Source organism: Xiphophorus couchianus, chromosome 3 (genome assembly GCF_001444195.1).
Source record: "Xiphophorus couchianus chromosome 3, X_couchianus-1.0, whole genome shotgun sequence".
Classification (NCBI taxonomy): domain Eukaryota; kingdom Metazoa; phylum Chordata; class Actinopteri; order Cyprinodontiformes; family Poeciliidae; genus Xiphophorus; species Xiphophorus couchianus.
In genome coordinates, this window is record NC_040230.1 from 23782566 (window position 1) to 23805287 (window position 22722).

Sequence of the window (22722 nt, forward strand, 5' to 3'; positions counted from 1 at the left end):
TAAAGTTACGTCTGAGGAACAGAATAGAAGAAATAGCAGAATGGAATTTGGAGAGATGTGGTGGAGAAACAGATAAGAGAAGAAGAGTTGTAAAAGCCGATAGGAGCGGGGCAGACGGAGATGGGGTTGTCCAGCGGAGTGGAGCGGAAAATGGAGGCAAGGGAAGATGAGAGCGGGAAAGATAGGTGAGCAGAGAAGGAGAGAGCAATCTCATCTCTCTAGCACAGAGGTTATGAGGCTATTGAACTCAACATAGAGCTGTAATAAAGGCGAGGACTGTGTGTGTTTGAGAGTGTGTGCCGCTTATGTAAAATGTAGAGTTAATACTGCTGGCTCTTGATGGTAATTTTGGCCTGTCACTCTTCTAAAGGCCATCTCTGTGGGCCATCAGCCAGCCGCACTCAGACACGGGCGCACTGAAAATGTCACCATTATCACGCTTTGGTTGTGCGTGTGTGCGTCTCAATGTGTTCCTCCTTTTGTCTTTTTCTTCGTCCTTAAAAATTTCTCCTCTCCTCTTGCCTGTGTATTGGGAATGGCAGGACAGGGTGTAAATATTTGCGTGCACAGCAACATGTAGAAACCCGCATGTATCTCTGTGTCTGGTGACACATCTACAACTACAGCTGTTGACTGGGAGAGAGATTTATCTTCCAACAAGATAGTAAACCTAAATGTGGATATCAAGGCATATTCAAATGCCAGAATGGCCCAATCAAAGTCCAGACCTAAATCCATTTGAGAATCTGAAGCAAGATTTGAAGATTTTAATAGTTCAGTGACACCAAAAGATGTTTCTACGTAGCATTTAGTTAGAGGGAATGAATACAAATGTAAACTACACTATTTAGATTTTTGTTTGGAAAGCATTTTGAAATGTATACATGTCCTCCTTTGGCTAAGATTTACATTCAGGTACTAAAATCCCAACAAAATAGACTGGAGTTAAAGATTGTAATGTGACGATATGTGAAAAATGTCACTTTTGCAAGGCACTGTGTTACTAATGAGTGCCCTGTAATGTGTTAGTTTGCTACAAACCAATCATTTTTCTGTGTGTTTTAAATGTTGAAGTTTATTTGTAGTAGGAAATACAATTATTGTAAAAAGGTAAATAAAGAATAATAAATAACTGTGACAAAATACATTTAATATATTTCAGTTTTATTTACCTTTTTTTTTGCTTTATAATATCTTGCATTTTGCAGTTTTTATTAGACTTTTAGAAAATTAAGTAAATGTTTACTATGTCTCTGACATAGGTAAACATCTAGTGCACTAAGATTTTTGAGTTATCATGACAACAGTGAACTCTAGTTGATCATTTCTGCAAACCCCCAAAACTAACAGTGTGGTTGTTACCTTTGTCGTTTGAACCTTTTTTTAAAAGCATAAATGACACCAATATATTTAGAAAGTAAGATACAGTGCCACTATTGTTTACTGGATAGCACTTTAGTTGCACCACTTTTAGCAAGCAGCGTGCTGAAGTAGTTTATCAGATAATGAGTAGATTGGACTTTTAGAGCCGCCTTTGTGTTTGCGAGGCTCTAATAGATGTAGGTAAAAGAACCTTATTGAAATAAATGAGACAAATGATCAAAATTATCAACGGGTGGACGATGAGGACTATGTAACACCTTGACCATCCTGTATCAATATCTCTATTTATGTTATTAGTCAGGAATAAATATGAATGCTGCAGACTGCTGGTGTATTTCTTGTAATTGGGCCTGGTAAACTCACAAGGCTTCAAGCTGACTGAGTAGGAACTCCATTCTTTTCACAGTCACAACCAAAGGGCCTGGCTTTGTGTGAGTGGGTGCAGGGTTGAAGGGTTATTTTCTGGGCTTGTGGCTAGCATTGAAGACAGGGCTCTGCATGGCATTGTCCTCAGGGAGATCAATGACATTCCCCTCTTTTGAACCCACAGATTATCAGAGCGCCTGATTGCTTGAAGATCTCCCCTCTCTCTTGATCTCCCTGCCCTCTGTCCTTCACTCGGCTCTTGGCGTCGGTCTTCCTCTTTGCATCCTCTAGATTTTTAGGATTTTGAGATTTAGAAAAACAGCAGGACTTTAAATCTTTAGTGAAAGTTTGGATCCGAATAAAGTTTAGCTGTCCTTGGTCTCAACGCGTCTGACGTTGACTATTCCAGAATAAAAAACTTTTGTCCTTGGATACAAGGTAAAACACCTTCAGCTGGCCTGGCGACATATAAAGTGACTTTTGGGGAATATTTATCAAAACACGATTCCAAAAATCGTACAATTCGCTACCTTATCGGCCAAACAATAACAGATGAGCAAGATCCCTTTTATTTCTTTTGTGTTTGTTTTCTGGCACAGACTTAGTAAATGATTGTAACTGTTGCTGACATGGAAGCTAAGCTGCAGGACAAGGGTTTTGACTCTAAGTGCACACTGCTCCTTTCTGCCTCAGAGATTAAATCTTTCATGTCTTGGCCCTTTGCTCTTTCTCGTCTTCATTAAGAAACTCTCTGTTAAGGGAGTTTTGTTTTAAGCATCCATATTTTTAACACCTTGTCAAGCAAAAGAAAAAAAAAGGTTCAGATGTCTACTATTTGTTTCATGAAAACCCTGCAGAGTAGCTATGCTATGTTTTTTTACATATCTTACATAGAGTTACATCCAGATAGCTAAAGATATACAGTATTGTTTCCCCAGGATACAACACCGAAGAAGAAACTACACCTTTACAGTGTAATTTCTTCCTTGCATTTTCTTTTTTTTATTTAGATCATAATAAACAAAAGGTTATTTAATTTTGCAAGAATAAAAATCCTGTTAATTCATTCTGTGTATAACCATATTTTAAGTATTGACATCAGTTCCACAAGCCAAACCCAGGCCTGAACACAGAATCAGGCAGAAATCAAGAGATTACTTATTTACTGTCTGTCTAACTACTTGAATTAGGACCTAAAAAAAGCAACACAGTATGTCCTAATAAAAAAAAAGCAATTGGGAACAGACGATAAGTTTGGCACAGTCATTTTTTCCACAAATGGAAAAAAATATCAAATGGTGAGGAACTTCCCGCGGATTTGCTTGCCTACCACATTTATTCCAAGAGGACATCCACAACTAATACAGGAGGTTGGGTCTTTTATGGATGCTCTTAACAAAGACGATCTATAAGAAAGGGACTGGGCATCGTTGCATTGACAGACGAGCTCCAAGGTAAAACCGGCACCTAACCAAAAAGGTCCGTATCACATTGACCAAAAATCAGTCTGATTATCATTTAATGTGATGGTCATGGAGATGCAGTGCTGCTTCAGGACCTGGGCAACCTGAAGAAAGTAATTAGATTGCAAAGTCTGGACTGTAACAAATACTCATGTCTTGAATCCAGATATTTTCACCAAGAGAACTTATATTATTATTTCTGATGAGAAAAAAATTTAGGATGAGGATTAAAAGTGAAAACATGAAATTCTGTGATGTGCCAGATACTTTTTCACAGCTCTGCAGATCACTATTATATGGCAACGTTGCACATCTCTGGTGTGTAACGTCCAAGAAATTTGGTCGGTTCATTGATTTTTTTTTTTTAAACACTGTGGGCAGAATGTGGGTGGAAAGCAACGAGGACGATGCCATTCTGGACTGATGTAGTTTAGAGAATAATTCAGTTAAAGAATAAAGTACATTGTAATGGACAATGGAAAGGTCTCATGGAAAAGACAAAAACACCAGGAGTGGAAGTTTATCTGTAGTTGAGGACTCTCTCAGTCTTCAAGGATCGTTAGACATGTAGTTGCACTGTGAGACGGGGTGGCGCTCGGGGTTAAGGGGTTATTATTTTGCCTCAAAACAAAAAGTTTCCAGTTTAAAAGCCTTTCTCTGCAGGCTTTGCATGCCCTCGCCATGAAAACTTGGGTGTTTCCCAAATATTTAGGGTTTCTCCCACAGTCTAAAGACTTTAACTGGTCTGCAGCCACCTTTGGATTTGAAGAAGACAGAATAGTGAATAAAATTATGTTGCAATACATAATAAAGAGCAGTGTACAACAGAGAAAACCAATATTTTCAACTTTGAAAATAAAGAAAAGGGAATGTCCTTTTGTAAAGGTCAGTCTTTAATGATATAATTTGGAGAAGAAAAACAAAGCGAGTAAGACAGTGACGTAGTGAATGGCTTTTCTGACATTAAGAAGTCAGGAAGTAAAAACAAAACATACATTTTGGTAATTAAACACTCAAACTCATTGATTTATAAAATGATAATAAGGAACAGCTTCTAGCTGCCCAAATAATGAAGCCTGATGATGCTTTATAATGAGGATTTTGCTTTGTGAGACATGGTGTAGTCCCTGGGTACAGAGTAGATGTTGTATAATCCTGCTATGGGCTTTCTTAGAACCAGTAAGAACGTTTTGGATTGCATCTTGTGGACAGTAGGAGGTAATGGGAAATTCTTCAGTCCAGGAGATTATCCATAGAGAGGACCATTTAGGTCCACTTGGTTCTAAATAAACTGTAATGACAGTCAGTCTTAAGAGTGGACAGCGTTGTCACCACTGTGTGGGAAAGGCACTAAAGATCTGAAGAGATCCTGTTCTCTAAGCTCCCCTGGACACACCAGATCCACAGTGAGCTGCTAGTGGATGGTGGAAAAGATGGAGGAGATAAAGTCTGGACAACAAGAAAATGTGTCAGAGGCTGGAAAACTCATTGGACAGGGAAGAAAGTTGACCTGCCAGCATTACAACAGCCCAAACATACAGCTCTGGAAGAAGTTAAAGAGATCGCTTTAAGTCATCAGTTTCTCTGATTTTACTCTTTATAGGTATATGTCGGAGTAAAACGAACATTGTTCTTTTATTCTGTGAACTACTGACAACATGTCTCTGAAGTTCCAAGCAAAAATGTAGAACTTATTTGCATAAAATGAGAAATGGTCAAAATAATGAAAAAAATGCAACACTTTCAGACCTCAAATAATGCAAAGAAAACAAATTCATATTCATTTAGAAACAATATTTTTTTTTTCCCAGAGCTGTATATGGATATGTATGGTCCAGAATGGCCCAGTCAACTTAAGGATGGAAACCCAGTAGATACTTTATGCATTAACTGTAAGCTGATGTTCACACGTGCTCTCCATCCATACTTGAACCCTCTTGCAAAGGAGAATGTATTTGTATGAGCTTGCAGGTGTGATTGCAGTAAAAAGACATTCTACAAAGTTTTGCTCGAATTGGAGAAAATATTAACACCCACCACATTTTCAGACGACTTGCTTTGGAATTACCTGTAAGCCAAATGTTATCTTTTGTAAACCTCAATATGCAAACCTTGTGTCTCGGTCTAACACATAAAATCCATAGCAGGTTATGTTAAAGTTCAAATTTGAAATGTGTCAAAGTGTAAAATAATGTGTGTGAGTACTTCTGCAGCACCAAGATTAGCTTGTGGATAAATGCAAGAGTAAGATTTTTGCTCCTGTGAAAATTTTATTGAAACTAGTTTAGCTGTTTAAGCCTTGCTGGTGAATATTTCTTACTTGTTTAAAAATATTTGCATCTTCACTCTTAAGCCATAGAGAGACTGAGAAATACTCAAAGAACTGGAAAACAAACACCTGATTGACTTTTTTCTCTCTCTCTCTTTCTCTAGGATTTATTTTTTGTTAAATGCAGATATTGAAGTATAAATACATTTTTCCTTGCAGGGGAGCTTGTTTATGAGGTAGAGGCTTCTGCTTCGGATGAAATGTGCAAATTATGAGTTTATGAAAAATAAACATGTGAAAGGGCTCAAAGTAAGCCAAGAACAAGTCTGGGTGGGTGAAGGCTACGAGGGAGAGGTGAGCCGAGCAGAGTGAAAAACGGTGGAGAAAGATTGATCAAAACAAGACGGAGGGAAAGGAGCCCTCTCTCCCTCATCGCATCCACAGCTGATGCTGCTCCCAGCCAGAAGGTTCCACAAAAAAACACAACGGCGCGTTCACCACGGAAATGGGCACAGACACACACACAAGGTACACACATTAATATCGGCTTGCTCTCCGCACAGACACACGGGCGCCGAAAAACACACGCAGGTGGGACTGCGAAGTGTAGCGTGCCAATTTGTTGTGCCCCTGGTCCCCTCTCAGGAGGCCCTCAGTCCGGCATCCAGCCATGCCAAGATTGGCACCCGTCCTACAAACACACGCACGCACGCACCCACGCCTTCGCTCGCGAACTGCACCGCGGCTCCAGGCGCCGCGCTGTCGGGGCTCTCTGTGCGTGTTTGTTTATGTGTGCGCGCTTCCACTTTTCTCCACTTTCGCGGATCACAAGAGACAAACGCTGAGGGGAACGTGTGAAAGACACCGCAGCCCTTCAAACAGGCCGAGAGAGGAAAGAGCAGCAATCTTTTTTTTTCTCGCGAAACTCGGGCTGCGGTTCACGTATCCGTTCCAGCACGAGCGCCTCCTGTTGTTGTCCTCGTGCCGCGGTCCGTGGAGGGAAAACCTGGGATGTTAGAAATGAATGACGTGGTTAAAAGAGCGTCTCCATTCTGACACTCTCTGCCTCGCAGACTAATTTTTTTTTTTTTTTACAAATTATTTAGCAGCTGAATAATTATCTATCTCAACGAATGTGTCGGGACGGAGAAGAGACTCGTCGTTTCAGCTCGGTACCGCGTGAGAAAATGCGTTTCGTGATTGACGGGAACACGATGATAAATGTTAAACCTTTCACTCCCACCTTCCTCTCCTCCGTGATCGGGAGATCTTGCTTCTTCTGGAATCTCACTTGAATATCTTTATACCCTGCTTAGCTACCAAGACTTTCTCCTGCCTTTTCTGTAGTTTGGCAAACTCGTGACAGATCTGTGTTTCGGTTCTTTTACAGCTTCCACTGCCTTTCCACTGTTTTCTCATGGTGAAACCACTTGTTTTCAAAAATAGATACATCAGGATGTACTTTATTCGTAGTCAACATCACACACTGATTACAAGATTATGGCTGTAAGAATTTCGCCTGAAGGCAAGTGTGTGCCACGAGTCGAAGGGCAGCTAATGCCAATCATCAGTGGTCCAGTACAGGGCACCTGACAGCTGCCCACAGGGGCACCTACAGGATGCTTACGGGTACCTACAGTCCACCTCATGTTTCAACAGCTTGTCACACCAACTGTTTGCAGCAACGACTTCATTCATTTGTTTCCTCCATGACTTATCAGGCTCTCAAGTCAAAAAATGAGAAATGTTCAGAAGACATCCTGTTCTCTGCATTAAGGTTTGCAGACATTTGTTTCAATACCTACCACAGCATTTAAAATCAAGTGTAGACTTCCTGGGGTGTGATGAGTCACTTTGGAAAATCCGTACTCTGAAAACTAAAAAGAAATGATAATCGACTTTTGGAAGTCGCCACACCATCCTGCACCAACAGTAGTAATTGGAGGGCGTCGTTGAATTGGTGGAAAATGACTATTATTTGGGGTTTGTTCAAATATTAGTCACTTTGAACCACATTTTGTTTGCACAGAAAAAAAAAGGTCCAACAGCAGTGGTGATTCTTAAGGAAACAGAGTTTTGATGTGTCGTCATTTCACACATGATAACAAAAGTCTTAATGAGCTTCTTTTCTGGTTTGTGTTTTTGCGTGGTACAGAAATCTGTCTCTGATCAACAAAACTATTCTGGGTAATCTGGATTAAGTGGCTGGTAAGAGGCACATTGTGTCAGGTTACGCTGAAACCATCATCTCCATGGAGAGTTTCTGCTGGTTCCTTCTGGTCGTCGGTATGAAATGTCAGCTGTGAAGACCAAGAGACATAAAGTTTCCTTCTCAGCAATGGCTACTGTTTTGCTCAATAACTTAAAATGAGCACCAGAAGTTGGTGCTACTGCATGTTGCATTTTTGTTGATGTTGAATGGTTGAACTTTGGCTTTTCTGTTTTGTCTGTGTGTAATCCATGTGTTGTTTGATATGTGGACATGCTGCAAACTAATTTCCCATTGGTGAAAATAGAATTATCATTACCATTACCTTTACTTTAACTGGACCGTTGCTAAAACTTGACTATTTTCTTATCCAGTTGCAGATTTGCTGGGGTGTTTGGGATAGCTGTCCTTTTCATGAACCAAATTAGGCCAAGCTCATGTTTGCCTCTAAAATACATTAATATTCCACAAGCTCCAGCCCCCATGTGAACAGATGAGAGGTCTCAACCTCTTACCTAAAGCAACAGTGAGAGGTGTGTATAATCACTCTGCTATCCACCTCTTTTGATATTTGATCTTCACCTTCTTTAGACCTAGCACCGTATGGAAACTAAATTAACGTTTTTAAATGCCTACAAATATGTATAAAATGTTAAATCAAGAATAAATTAGAATATGCATGTTGTGAGTCCCACCTGAACAGCTATGCAAATTGGTTTTTATTTTATTTATTTATTTTTTTTCCTTGAGTAATTCTTGCTCTTTTTTATTTTAATATGAAATGATGTTTTGCATCACAGTTGTTCATCTTTTTTCTGCATACAACTCTTAAGTCATTTCGGTGTGCGCGGCTTTTTTCTTCTGACCGATAAAAGTCAAAACATCTGTTTTGGATTCACACTTTCCTCTTTAGGGACACATCAGTCTGGGAGGATGTTTGCTGACAAAACGAGACTTTCTCTGGCTGCTCTTTAATTTTCTTAACCAAATCACGAGCCTGCTCCGCCGTTCCTCTTCCCCTGTGCTCTGTGCTGCTAATGTCATTGCCTGTGTCCTCTGGGCCAATTATGCTGCTGCTATTGTCAGACGGAGCTATGTATTGTTTCAGCAATCAGTACCAGTGTGTGACAGCATGCGTAGGGGATAACGCGCATGAGTAGAAATTAGTATCTGGTGCGATAAGTATCTGTCCAGTAGAGGGTGGAGAGGATAGGAGATTGAAAGATAAAGCATAGAGAAAGAAAGACCTGACTCCCGTCTTTCTGTCTCTTTCGAGGCCCAGCCTGTCTCTAATCAGGGAGACGACTGCACTCAATTATTCCCTCATTAGTCAGCAAATAGGAGAGGCCACTGAAAGCCCTGTCTCTCTTTGTCTCCTCATTACTCTGTCACCGCATAGACATTCAGGACCATTGTTCTTATATATTCTGGCATTTTGAGATGGATTTTAGCAACTCTGTGTCTCAGGAAAGTCTTTGATTGCAAATGTCAAAATGGTAATGAACATTGGGTGGCAAAGCCAAGCTGAAAATGCAGTCTGACACTGCTAATCATTTGGTTCCTTCTCCAGAAAGAAACTGGAGAAGAAACAAATATCAGGTTTTATTTATTTTATATTTATTTATTTAACAGCAGCTTTACAACAGAGTTTAGATGGAAATGACTGACTTCAGCAGCAAAGGAGCTACTAATGGGGACAAAAGTGGAAGTCTGCGATACCTTGCGCTGTAAAATTATCATTAAAAGCATCGCTAGTTCTAAAGATCTGTTTGGGTTGCAGACTTTCTATAACATTGATTCATTATTCTATTTTTATTTTTATTACTTCACTGGTTAATACTAAACCTGACAACGATTTAAAAAGTAATTTAAAAACATGCAGGCTGGAGTTTGGGATGATTATGACGCATTTCTTTGATAAACAAATACTGAAATCTTGCAGATCTTATAGCAGAGAAGCGACCAGGGAAAATGGGTTGCATCACCGAAAGAGCCAGCGAGGCACAATGAAACCAGAGAACAATAATACACAGAGGAGGAGGTGAATGATGGCATGGGCTGCAGGTGAGGGAGTCACAGCTGAGACAGAGAACAAACAGGTTGAGAGGAGGCTGAGCAAGGGATCCAAGAATTAACAAATCAAAGGGGGGAAAGTCAAACACCCACAGATCCAGCAGCAACGACTTTGACAACTTGACTGATAATAAAGTTGTCAAAAATAATCAATATCTTCATTCATTCATTTCATCTATAGTAGTTCATTCATATTCCTACTGAAAATATTGGACACAGCCCTGTTGGTTTGGTACTCACATGTACAAATACAGACTCCAGTTGATTTTTGGAGAAAATATGAAGCAAAATGACCATAAACACAGAAATTGTGCAAGGCTGTTGCTAACCACATATGTTAGGGAATGCATTTTCCTATTACTTGCTCAACTGAATCCAAAGTACTCTGTTGTGCTAAAAGAAACAGATGTCAATATTGCATATGTTGCACTTTCAATTAAATTGTTTTTGTACTACAAGCCTGCTAAACTGCTCACCTCACATTGGTTTGGGTAACCTGAGGATTATTTGTATGTTGATGTACTGTGCCTTTTGGAATTTAACCAGGAAATATATGTTATTTCACCAGATGAACATGGCCAAGAGCTCAAAATTTGTTTTAAAGATTTAGTTTGGAAAAAGAAAAATAATAGTCATAATCAATCAATACAATCAATCATACTACAATGATTGATTGTATTCTCGGATGTTCTTTTTAAAGAAGCGTTATGTAAAGACAAAAAATATGCACAGCATTTAAACTGATATTGGGAATTATTTTAGTATTCAGGTTGGTAATTTTAGTATTGTGGCAACCCTATGTGGTAACGATGTGAGTAAAACATAACTGTGACCAGTGATGGCATAGTTACTTTGAAAAAGTAACTTTAATCGGATTACTGATTACTCCTTGAAAAAGTAACTCAGTTAGATTACTGACTACTTGATTTGGAAAGTAACTAAGTTACATTAAAAGTAACTTTTTTAGTTACTTTCAGCAGCTGCTAACAACAACGAATGTGAAATGTGAAAATTACATTGATCTTTGCCGATACTTAATTGTAAGCTATTTTATAATGGTAACATCAATAATGTGTCTCCACTTATAAGGTTGAACTGAAGGGGAGATTTTTTTTAATGGATACAGTACAAAAAAAGAAAAACATTAGTAATTTGTGCATGTTTTTGTGTGCTCCACTATTGTCTGGAAAACTCTAAGAAGGATTTTAACCTCCCACAGCCTCCAGGTTGTGCGTTACGGCAAAAGAAAATAGTAACGCAAAATGATTTTGATAAATAACTATAGTCTGACTACTGGATATGAAATAGCAACGCGTTAGATTACTCGTTACTGAAAAAAATGGTCCGACATCACTGTCGGTGACAACATGCAAGACTTCAAATATTAGCTCTTACCTGAACGATCCAATTGTGCTGAAACTTTAGTATGTACCTAAGTTAGAGCTCTAAACTTTCATGGCCCGCAGCTCAACCAGGTTACAGTAACCAGTTTGATTAAGTCTGACAACAAAATTTCACTAACACCGCACTCTGCCTGAAACACACCAATGACAAACTTTTCAGCCCTCAAGGTGTGTGCTGCGTCTCTGTCAGACTGACAGCATGGGCATGAATAAATTGGTGCTATCCTGACTATACTCTATGTTAAACATGGGAAGGATATGCAGAAAGGTGAATCATTAGTATTTAGTGAACAAATACTTAATCGCATATTATGGGATACATTCTGCTTGTTTTTTGTTGAATGGCTTTATGCATTTCTGCTTAATTTCATAAACTCCCGAAGACTTCAGGGAATTTATTCCGAGATAATTCTCCCAAATTCATACGTTTAATCATAAATATTCCCCGTTTTTCATCCTGATGCAGACGTGGTTTCTGCCCTCAGCTATGCAATGTCAAACACCTGTGTGTTGGTGTGTATATGTGTACAGAGGCAATGCGGAGGTCATGTCTAGCCCCACGGCACTTCATTAAAATGCATGTATTTTGGAGAATTGGTGTGAGTGTGTGTGGGTGTGTGTGTGTGTGGGTGTATGTGTGCGCGCGTTACTCTTGTGTTCACATAACTGTTTACATAATTGATGAATATGATAATGACACAAGCTGGCACTGTACTTGTGGGCATTTGTGCGAGTGCACAGATGTAGGTCTGAGTGTGTTTGTATACACAGGATCTTTTTAGGTCTAAGGTAGATGAAACCTCTGTCGAATCGTGCGCCCGTCATCTTGGCACCCACAGTTTGACCACTGACAGACAGCACTTTGTTCAGCTGGCAAAGAGGCAGGCATACAGACAGGCATGCAGGTAGACAGACATGCTGACAGCAGCATATGGTGCAAGACAGGAGACCTGCGGACCCATGTGGTAGTTAGAAAAATCCTTTCCTCCCTCTTTTTCCCCCACTCGCCCCCTTGGCATATGCTGTGCGTGGTTGGCTGTGCGCCACATGCCGAGCTGATGCCCTCGGCACGGCTGGGGCTCTGTGCCACCTGTGCCACTCGCTCCCACCGCAGCCCCCCCTGCCCATCCAACACTAGCTCTCTGTTTGCACCTGTGTCTGCTGTGGGAGATAAACCGTGAAAAGGCAAACACAGGCATTACGTCGTCCTCCTAATCAGTTCACTGGCCTAGCTAATGCAGCTTTTTTTAAGTTACCTTATAAGATCCCAAGTGATTGGTTTGTTTTTGTCCTATTTGCACTAAATATATAAATATTGATTGTAGGCACATTTTAGCATGATCTATTCACCGTGCATTAATTTATTTGGTGATTTATGTATATTTTTATTTATATCATTCTACAGGGTGGACCATAAGTTTCCATACGCAGAAAAAAATAAACATTTTATATTGGACAACCGTTTTTATTTTTGTGGGACTCTGTGCACGTCTTGGACAACATTTCCAGTTCTGCCACAGTGTTGTGTGTGATGCTCGTTCCATGTTTTCTGTTAAAAGTTTCGTGCAACAATGCGACTGCTTCCCGAACCAGCCATCGGTATATTTTCAATTCTTTGCTCTTTTGTCAAACGCATCTTCTTGGGTATCTGAAATATGAAAGAAATATACATTTTACATTCTCCTATGTATGTATGGAAACTTATGGCCCACCCCGTAATAGCAAAGACAATTTTTTATGTTTTTTTGCAAAATAAAAGAAAATATTTTTTACATTTTTATATTTAGATTTTTAAAAATAAATAAATTTAAAAAATGTCACTCAAGAAAATGATTTTAAAAATCTAAATCGTATTTTTGTTTAGATATTTAACGCAAATAAAAATGACCTGTGAATAATAACATTCTACTTATTCATGTATTTATTTATTTGCTGACAGATGAGTCTAATTTTGTTTAATTCAGAAGAAACTTTTTCAGTGGATTAAACTGACCTGTTTGCGTCTCATTTAAGCTCTACTTCACTTCCTATTAAGATGAAGTATTGTCTATGCGGCTTTTCATTTTTCTCTGTGATTATTTTTAATGAACCTTGAGATGCATTTAATTTTTTAAGAACTTCCCAATGTCTGTGTGCTTCATTTTTCTGAATGCGTAAATCAAAAAATGCACTAATCTAATGTGAAGGCCAACTTTAAGTGCTTCTTATCTATGCAGTTATCAAACGTTTATTGGGTTATCGGCAGTTATATTCCATTATAATGATAACAACAGACGCTCTACTAGAGATTGAACAACTAGAAGAAGCATTCAAGAGGAAGTTAAGTTGTGTTTAGTGGTGGATTAGAGTTAAGACAACTGGATCTGCAAGACCTGCTGAAGTCACCAGCTTTCAGGACAAAAATAAATAAATTAACAGACAATCTAACCAGTTGCGTTGTGTTATTCTCTTTTATGATCAAAATTAAAGCAGAGCTCAAATAAAAACAACATAATTAAAAATGTAAATTTCACCAGCATCAGACACAGGCCTTTTGGCTGTCTAGTGCGCCAGTCCAGATGTGCTGCTAACATTACAGTGAGACAGAAATCGGATTATGCAGGATTTAGTAAGCACACGTCTCAACAGCTCTGAACAACGCCACATAAATATTGCCGGGCTGGCAAATGCACACATTGTGCGGGGCTACATTATGACGTTAGCTACAAACACGCCTAGCTTTTCCATATAAATGATGTGGAGCGTTGCTGAAAACTTTGTGTTTGTAACTCAAGTCCTGTTTTGGGAAAATAACCCTGGTGCTTGAAAGTGTAGTTTGCTTTTGGATCAAGTTCAGCGTAAAAGGGATAGAAAGAAATTTGAGTCTTTGTGTGTGTGTGTGTTGGGGGGGAATTAAAGGGAGAGAAGATAAAGCAACAAGGCTGCAGGTTGCGTGTAAACTGAGCAGGTAAACAGAAAAGAGGAACAAAAAGACTCTTATCTATGGGCACTGCAAAGAGTTTCTGCAGGCTACACTTCTGTTCAGTCATAGAGTGGTTGAACAAACTCTGCATTATGCAGCAGAATTGTGGTCGATCTTCAGTGGAAACATGATTCATCTGCTGAGCCCCGAGCGTTCGTAACGGGAGAAAAAAAAAAACTGTGATTAATAACGTCAATCTCATCCTCGCAGCGACAAACCCTCAGCTGCCATTTCGTCATAATTTGTAGCTGCCCCGAGAAAAGCAGGGAACGTCCCAAATAAATCCAAGATAATCCCCAAATCCTCAGGTCCTTTACCGCAGCTGACCTCCCCACACACACACACCCACGCCCACGCATTCCCATCCAGGTTAGCTGGCTAGGCAGGACGCAGCACACCTGACCCCACGCTGATGTTTCCCTACGCAAGGCCAAAATTAAAGGTTACCACACTTTATGCGCTTGAACACACATACACACACATTTTCATTTCGCTCTCTCATTCAGTCTGAAGTAAGCAGCCCAGTTTAGCAGTAAGCTCACCCCACCACACCTGACACACACACACACTCACCCCCCTCACTCAGGTGCGCCTGCTTCAGTCACAGTTGGCTGGAGCAACCATTGGAGAGTTTGTTGGATCAGCTGTTAGGTGAGAAGACTAAATGTAAGATGGATTCAGGCCAGAGAGAATGACAACCAAGAGATAAACAAGTAAATAAGTGACAGATGAGCTTCACAAATGACCGCAATTTACCCCGGCAGTGGTTATGAGATGGAAATGACTTTCTCTCTTTGAAATTTGCAGGAAAAACATTGCGTATCTCTAATGCAAAAAAGACATAAATTGCTAATGTTGACACCAAACAGTCACATATTTGTCTTGTCTTTAAATGAAAAGCATAGTCGGTATGTTTAAGGCTATTCACGGGGTACAAAAATGACTTTTTATTTCCTCAGATGTATATAGAATATATCCCTGAAGAACAAATTAATAGTAAGTTTAATCCAATCTTGACTGATTGAGTTCTGTTTTTTTTTGTTTTTTAGTCAATGAAGTGAGCTAATTGCTGGAAAATATTTTTGAAGGACGTAAAATTCTCAGTTTAATGATTTAACTTTTAAGAAATGTAAGAAAACCAGTAAGAAAAACCTTCTGATGGGGTGTGGCAGGGATGACCCGTACCTATTTCTGTTTCACATGGGTGTAAAATGCGCGACGTTGTAGGAAAACTAAAAACATCACTAAAAACCAGAGAGTAAAATCACTAAAATAATCTAATCAGACATTTTTTTGTATGCTACAGCTTTATTCTACTGTTCTGTTGATTCGAAAGACATAACAATTACAGAAGCTTGTCTTAAATTCAGATTAGAATTTCCTGACTTACACAGACGTAACCAAAGGTTTGTGAATCAGCTACTACAAAACAGCAGAAGATCTCCCCTTTGTGGCGGGTTTTACTCACTAAGTCCCATAAATACTACAGTTTAGTCACCTCGGTGTAGATGAAAAGACTGCATACAACACTTACTACATACTATCAAGCCCCTCAGCTGCTGAGGCTGATGTTTGTTCAGGTGGATTGTTATACAGTGTGGAATTCCCCTTCAGCAGAAGAAAAAGCAGGAATCAGAATCCTAAAAAAGAAGGAAAGTGTCTTTGGGACTCACTTTTATATATGGGAAAAGTGAAAGCGAATGATGGAAAAGAGTAACAAAGACTCACAAACAAATCGTCTGCTCTTTACATTCAGACGCATCTCCAAATCGTCAAAATGCTGAGATCAGCTTTGGCTGTCAATCTCCCCCGTACTTCCATGAGCGCAAACAAAACACAGCTGTGTGTTTAGAATGACAATGGACACCTGAATTCAACTTCTCACTTCCACGTTTTCCTTCAGTGCTCTTCAGCTCTTTTGATTATTTTCTGTTTTACCACTTCATGGGGATTTTTTATTTATTTATTTAATTTTTTGACTTTCATTCATCTTAAAAATTCTAAGGTACAAATTTGTGATTACGAGCCACAAACTTTGACTGGATTCAATGATTTCAGTCCGAATGCATTCTGAAACAGCAATGATAATGAGAGTGAATAACAATATGAACAGAATCATTTTCTATGGAAAATGTAATTATGAAGATCATTTAGTCAAATGGTTCAAATCCACACAAAATAGTTAAAGATCAGCAATTAAGCCCTAAATATATAACTAGCCACACCATTGGAAAGGCCTATTTTCTTCCTCTTAAAATGTATTCACTTTTTTATACACAACCATAGATGTATTTCAGTTTAAATGGTGATTCTACCAAAGAGCACTAAAAAGAAGCAGCTAAACTCAAATTAGATAATTATCAGTAACATTGTCGGCTAGAGACAGATGTTTTGACCTCTCATGAGTCTTGGCACAAGATTTGATGGATAACATTTTAAGGATGTCACATGGATTTACGTTTGGGCTTTAACTAGGCCATTCTTTTTTTTTTTACCCCTCCAGGGGGTCTTTTTGTGGGCTCTAGTGTCCCTTTTACGAACGTTGGCTGACAGGAATGGGGAAGGAGAGGAGGGAAGGCATGCGGCAAATGTCGCCGGGTCCGGGAGTCGAACCCGCGACGGGCGCGTCGAGGACTCAAGGCCTCCGAATACGGGTCGTGCTAACCGCTACGCCACCACGGCACGCCCCCTAACTAGGCCATTCTAACACACAAATATGCATCGATCCAAACATTTCCATTGAAGTCCTGACCATATGTCTAGGGCACACGTGTCAAACTCGAGGCCCTAGGGCCAAATCTGGCCCGCCATAGCTTTTTATGTGGCCCTCTGGATTCTAGACTAAACACTAAATGTGCTTAAATATTATGTTTTCAATCAAATCAATGATGTTTTTATCTGATTACTGCCAAATTGTATCCACGAGTCCCTCCAGTTTCTTGAGAATTATCGTGGAAATTCACGCAAAGCCAACAAATCTCTGCAGTTTTTTTGCGCTACTACATAATTGCAGATTTTTCTCAAAAATTGTCAAAAACTTTCTTGGTTGTACTAAACAGCTGCCTCAGCCCTAATTGCTGTCAGATCATAGTCAAAAAGCCACATTTGCCATCATAAATAAGCACAAATATTTCCAAATTACTACCACAAAAAACTTTGATTTTTATTGTAAAAAATCACAAAAAGTATCACGAAATCCTGGAGGGACTGAAAAGAAGTTCAATAATATTTAGTTTTAGGACTTTATTGATATTGTAACGGTTTGTGAACAAGTTTTATCAATACATTCTGGCACAACCGGCCCTTTAAGAGCATTCATGATCTTGATTCGGCCCAAAACGAAAATGAGTTTGATACTCCTGGTCTAGGATGATCGTCCTATACCCCACCCTAACTGGACCGCTTCCCAATATTGAGTCCCACAGCAGGTTACTGCTACCACCATGTTTTCTGTGCAGTGTTACTTTTGTAGGGCAAAAAGTATTGTTGACTGTGGAATTACACGGCGAGTGGGATGCTGCGAATATAGGATTTAGTATGGCTTTTCTGCACTGTGTTTATGTGCCACTTTATGACGGCCTGTCAAAGAAAATCCCAATGAAATGCATGAAAGTATATGTTCATAATGTGAGAAATAAATTAATGAGGCATGAATACTTTTAAAAGGCACTATCCATCCATTCATGTCCAGCAGTCATAACTTCAATTCTCCAAAATAATAAGAGTGATATCCTTGGTCAGTTCCAAATGTATGTGCAACGAAAGCTTCAGCTCATAATAGTGGCCTTATGCTACCCCAGTTAAACCAGTTTAAAACTTAAGATCTGCCATTTGTGACAACTAATCCCACAATGGGGATGGTTCAATTACAAAAATAAAAATAAGAAGTATTTTTAAAAGTTTAATTTAAGATTTTAAGTTAAAACAGGCACATGTAGAGGCAACAACTTTAAAATATGCTATGAATTGACACATTCTTAAAAGCAATTCCTAACACAAACAGTACTAAGAACCAAACAGCAGAAGAGAAACAGGCCTACCGAGAGCCCCGCTAACTCATTCACTCACTAATTCATTCACTCACTTCCTGACTCGGCTTCCCAGGTGTGGACTTGAGCCTCGACCACTTCTTGATCTTGATGTGCGAAGCCCGCGCCTCTTTGAAATGGGCTCCACGCTCACCAAGCGGAGGATTTTGTCTTCGTCTGAAGATGAATATTTATACGTACATTTGTATGCAGGTTTGCAAATGAAATATGGATACCAAATTAAATATCTGGAGCAGTGATGATGTACTCTACTTGGCAGATCTTTCTCCTCCTCACTAAAATCTAAATGATTTCTCATATATCCTGCAGGTAGCAATGGGGAAATTTCCTCTCTTGCAGCATTTTGCCAGTGTTTGATAATTGATGTGAAACTTTTGATGCAGTACTATTACACGCAACAACCAAGTCCAACTGTGGATTTTTTATTTTACATGTATACATTTTTTTTGCTCAGTTAAAAGCACACTGTTGTGTAGCAAAAAAAGCATCCCAGTTGATCTCCCTTCATATATTCAAATGATGGTGAATGTTTAGCAAAATCTTATTTAGTAAGCAATCTTAGAAGAAGAAAAAAAACACTAAAAAAATGACATTTTATTGGTAAAAACACTAAGTCCTCTCATCGCCACGTCAAGGGTCAAACTCCAGAAATGATCATTTAGGTCATCTCTAACCACTATTTCTGCAAACCTAACAGCAACAGGCTGTAAAAGTCAAAAAATTTCATACTGCAAAATAGTTAATACTCTTTGTCACTCATATAAGATACATTTTCACTCAAATAAAAGTCAGCGTCCTAAAAAGATTACTCAAGAAAAAGGAAAAAACTACTTGGCAAAAAGGCTGCTTTTGTCCGGGTAGCTTATTGATTGTAACATCTGATTTCATTTGTGAAAATTATCTGATGAGACAAACCAAATGGTAACGTTATGTGCAAATTCTAGTATTTTAGAGAACAGCGTTATTCAAGTAAAAGTAAAAAGAACTGTGAATTAAAATGACTCTTCATTACAAACCATCTGTAGACGTCAGATGGGTGGTAACTAGCTTTCTAACTTTTACAAAAATCTAAAAAAAAAATGTAGGTGCAAATAGTCCCCTTATGAACTCACATTGGAGTTGCAGACGTTGCTTTCGCTCATTTATCTTGGCCTTGGTTTGCTGTTCCACACATCAAATCCTCACTCTGCAGGATCGTTGGCAGGGTTCTGGACTGCTGGACCCAAGGATTAATTAGAGTACCCTTTTTGATTCAATTAGACAATAAGCAGAAATAAAACAAGAGCTCCTAAGCATTGGGCTGTGCCTCATTGTTTGTCCTCCTATGTCTCTGTGTTGGCCTGCAATGGACTGCTGATCTGTCCAAGGTGTCTCACCTCTTGTCACTGGAACAGACTGCATGTTGTGTCTCCTTATGCAGATGTTTGTCAGAAATCACCTTAGACCCGTTTTGGAAAGCCGTACGGTTGTTGTTGTTGTCATTGACGATGACATTATTTTGTGATATTGGTCATGTTCTTGATTTTGGAACATTGTTGTGTAGAAAAAAAAAAAATCTCCCAATACTCTGAAAACCTTACGAGGAATGACCATAGTATAACAAGGCAAACTTACTGTAAACATTAAGATACTAGCGTACTGAAACAAAGCTAAACTTACGTATTCTCTCTCCGCCAACAGCGTACCAGTGGAGTCACACACTCTATACACATGGCAACGCATGCACACGTGCAACACGTTTTTTCTCCCACATCCCTGCAGTCCAGCATTCGACCCGTTACACTTTAAATAGCCTCACCACTCAGGCCGTATCACCTGATTGGTATCCAAGCTGACCCTGAGCAGCTATTAGCCACGTGAACCTTGACCCTCTGCTTCTTTGTCTAACCCCGGAGTCGGAAAGAACCCCGCGTATGAAAACTTTGAAAATCTACAACGCTTAGGAAAAAAAAAAAATAAAATCCCTTCTGTAAGATGTGTGGGAGTGGTTGAATGACTTAAATGCAGCTAAAGTCATAAATTAGTTATATTAGTTTGTTTTGTTTTTATCATAGAGGGTAATTACAAGAGAAGGGTACAATCCCAGAGAAATACCGCTTTGATGCACGGGAGCTTTTGTTCTTGTCTTATCCCGACTCTGTTATACATCTAAAAGATAAAGATTTGTTATTCATGACTTACATGAGATGCTTTATGTGAATTAATCTGTTTTAATGCTATCCTAGCTGCAGAACATTCCAGGTGTTTGTATTTACGGAGCGCTCTTTCTTTTGATCTCGATTTTTTGCTTTTTTCTTTTGTTTCTGTGCAAGTCTGACTATAACCAAAAAAAAAGCCAGGATAACTCTCTAGTCTTTTGTATAAAGTGGACGAATAAATCAAAAAGTGTATTCTTTCAAACATGTACTCAATTGAACATATTTGCAAATAAAATTGGTTGAAGGCATCAGAAAAAACATATTTATTAGCGTCTGAGATCATTCTTGATGCTGGCTTGTCTTCAAGAAACAGCTTGGTGTTTCTTGAAGCATATTTCAGGTGGTAACTAAATAAAATAGATGTTTTCTACATTTGCTATAAAAAGCTGGATAGTTATAATTAGTGGAGCTGAATTTTCGAACAATATGATTTTCTTGAAAAGCTATGAGTGTTTTCATGTTGTCATGTAAATTGACTCATTAAGATCAACATTAAAAACCACCTTTAATAAACCTTACCCTGCTCAGCAATTCATTTAAACAAGCATGGATCCTTATGAGGTGGATTTCATTGTGTTTAAAATAAATTGTAAAAATGAGGCTATTAATATTTCTCTACATCTGCTGAAATAATATATTCTTTATTACATGTTTAATGCTAATTGAACAGAAAAAGCTTCCACTGTTACACAGAGGGCAAATCTGGTAGGATGATTTCTTTTTTAATATGTACATAATGATGTGAATGTGTACTAAAAAAATTTTTTTAAACACAACATAGTATTTGCAATACGGTATATCAATTCAGTACAGACACATAACATTTGATTATTTTGACTTTGATATCGACACTCAGAATTAAGCAAAAAGAAAATAAGTTGCTTATAATGTTCACAAGCCGACATTTGATTAATCAAGGTTTCATGTTGTCATGTAGAGAGTGCTTAATGCAAATCTTTTAGTTTCCACATCATAACTGTTTGGATCGGTAATGACATTTCACATTTTGCTGTATTTCCGAGCAGCCAAATTTGTCTCTTTTTTTTTTTTTTTTTAAATAAGCGAGGGAAAAGTTTTGGAGCCTTCTTTCAGCCAGCTGTCCAGAGGTGTGCAGCAGCAGGTGGAAGAGAGAGGGAGCATGAGTCCGCTCTTCTCTGCAGCCTGTGGCGCTTTCTCTGGCGTCTCACTGCTCACCATAAGAGCAGCGTGACTGCAAATCTTCCAGCAGCAACTTTTTCAAGCTGCTATGAATACACTGGAGAACTTTTCTTTAAATGCAAAAAAATAAAATAAAAAATCTGGCAATTTCTCTGTCCTCTTGTAGGTTTGATGCTCGTCTGGATGTTTGTTGTTTCAGTTGTAGCTTATTTAGGCCGCAGTCTGACCTCTAAAATGATGTACACCTAGCTTGTTACCCAAGTTTCTGCCGTTTTGACTCCAGATACAAATGTCATTTCCTTCTATTTGGGGCTTATTGAAGTGGAACCCAGCAAACAGACTATTAAGGATATTCGTGGGTAAATCAAAAATTAATAATAATAATAATAAAAAAGTGATGGGTAGCTCCTTCAGAATCTGGAGCTGTTACCTTACCGCGGCTCCAGAAGCGACGGGCGAGGCTGCAGCATTTTCTGACGCTTTTCTTCTTCTACTGTTCCCAAGGCAGCCTATTGCAGAGCTGCTGGTTCGTGTTTAACCTTGGTCTCAATGTCACTCGCAAGCCTCGTGTTTTTCTTCAACCAGCCGCCCTCCCTTCCACAACACCATCGCCTCCGCCGCCGCCGCCCCCTCAGCTGGTGTGTTTGAGCTCCTCAGCGGGGGGCCTGCAGGCAGCGCCACAGATACGCGCGAACTCTCTGGCGTGCACGTGCGCGTGCTCCGCGCGCGGCCTCTCCGGGTAATGTGATAATTGAGTATTCCAAGTTCCTCCTGCAACTGTCACCTGTGTTGCCCGACATGCACGAGCCCGGGCTCGCGCGCGCGCGCACACACACACACACACACACACACAGAAACAAACATCACACAGCCGGTTTGTCTCAGAATAGCTGCATCCTTTCTCGACAACATTCTTCAGCCTGAGCTGTTTTGAATAGTTACCGTGAACTCCTGCAGAGATTACGCATGTCTTTGTTTTTGCATTCACGCATGTTACATATGGCACATATGTTGCTCTTTTGTTGTTGTTGTGTTGTTTTTTTTTTCATATTTTGCACATTTAAAGCAACACCTTGCCTCAGCAAGAGGTGTAAGAAAGACAACTAAATGACCGAAGATATTCTAGTCATTTGAGTTTCATGAAATAAAGATGCATGGAAAGCATTGATACTATCACATTTCTCCTTCT

The 22722-nt window shown here is 39.3% G+C and overlaps 1 protein-coding gene and 1 long non-coding RNA gene across 3 annotated transcripts in view; one reads left to right on the forward strand and one right to left on the reverse strand.

Moving 5' to 3' along the window:
* The window catches only part of cmtm8b (CKLF-like MARVEL transmembrane domain containing 8b), a 38496-nt gene extending 16268 nt beyond the window's left edge, over positions 1 to 22228 (reverse strand). The window contains exon 1 of the mRNA XM_028012701.1: positions 21969 to 22228. The gene's annotated coding sequence lies outside the window, so the exon portion shown is untranslated. The remainder of the gene's footprint in view (positions 1 to 21968) is intronic.
* LOC114141842 (uncharacterized) overlaps positions 1 to 22722 on the forward strand; it is a 66798-nt gene that overhangs the window by 11738 nt on the left and 32338 nt on the right. The gene's annotated exons all lie outside the window — the stretch shown is intronic.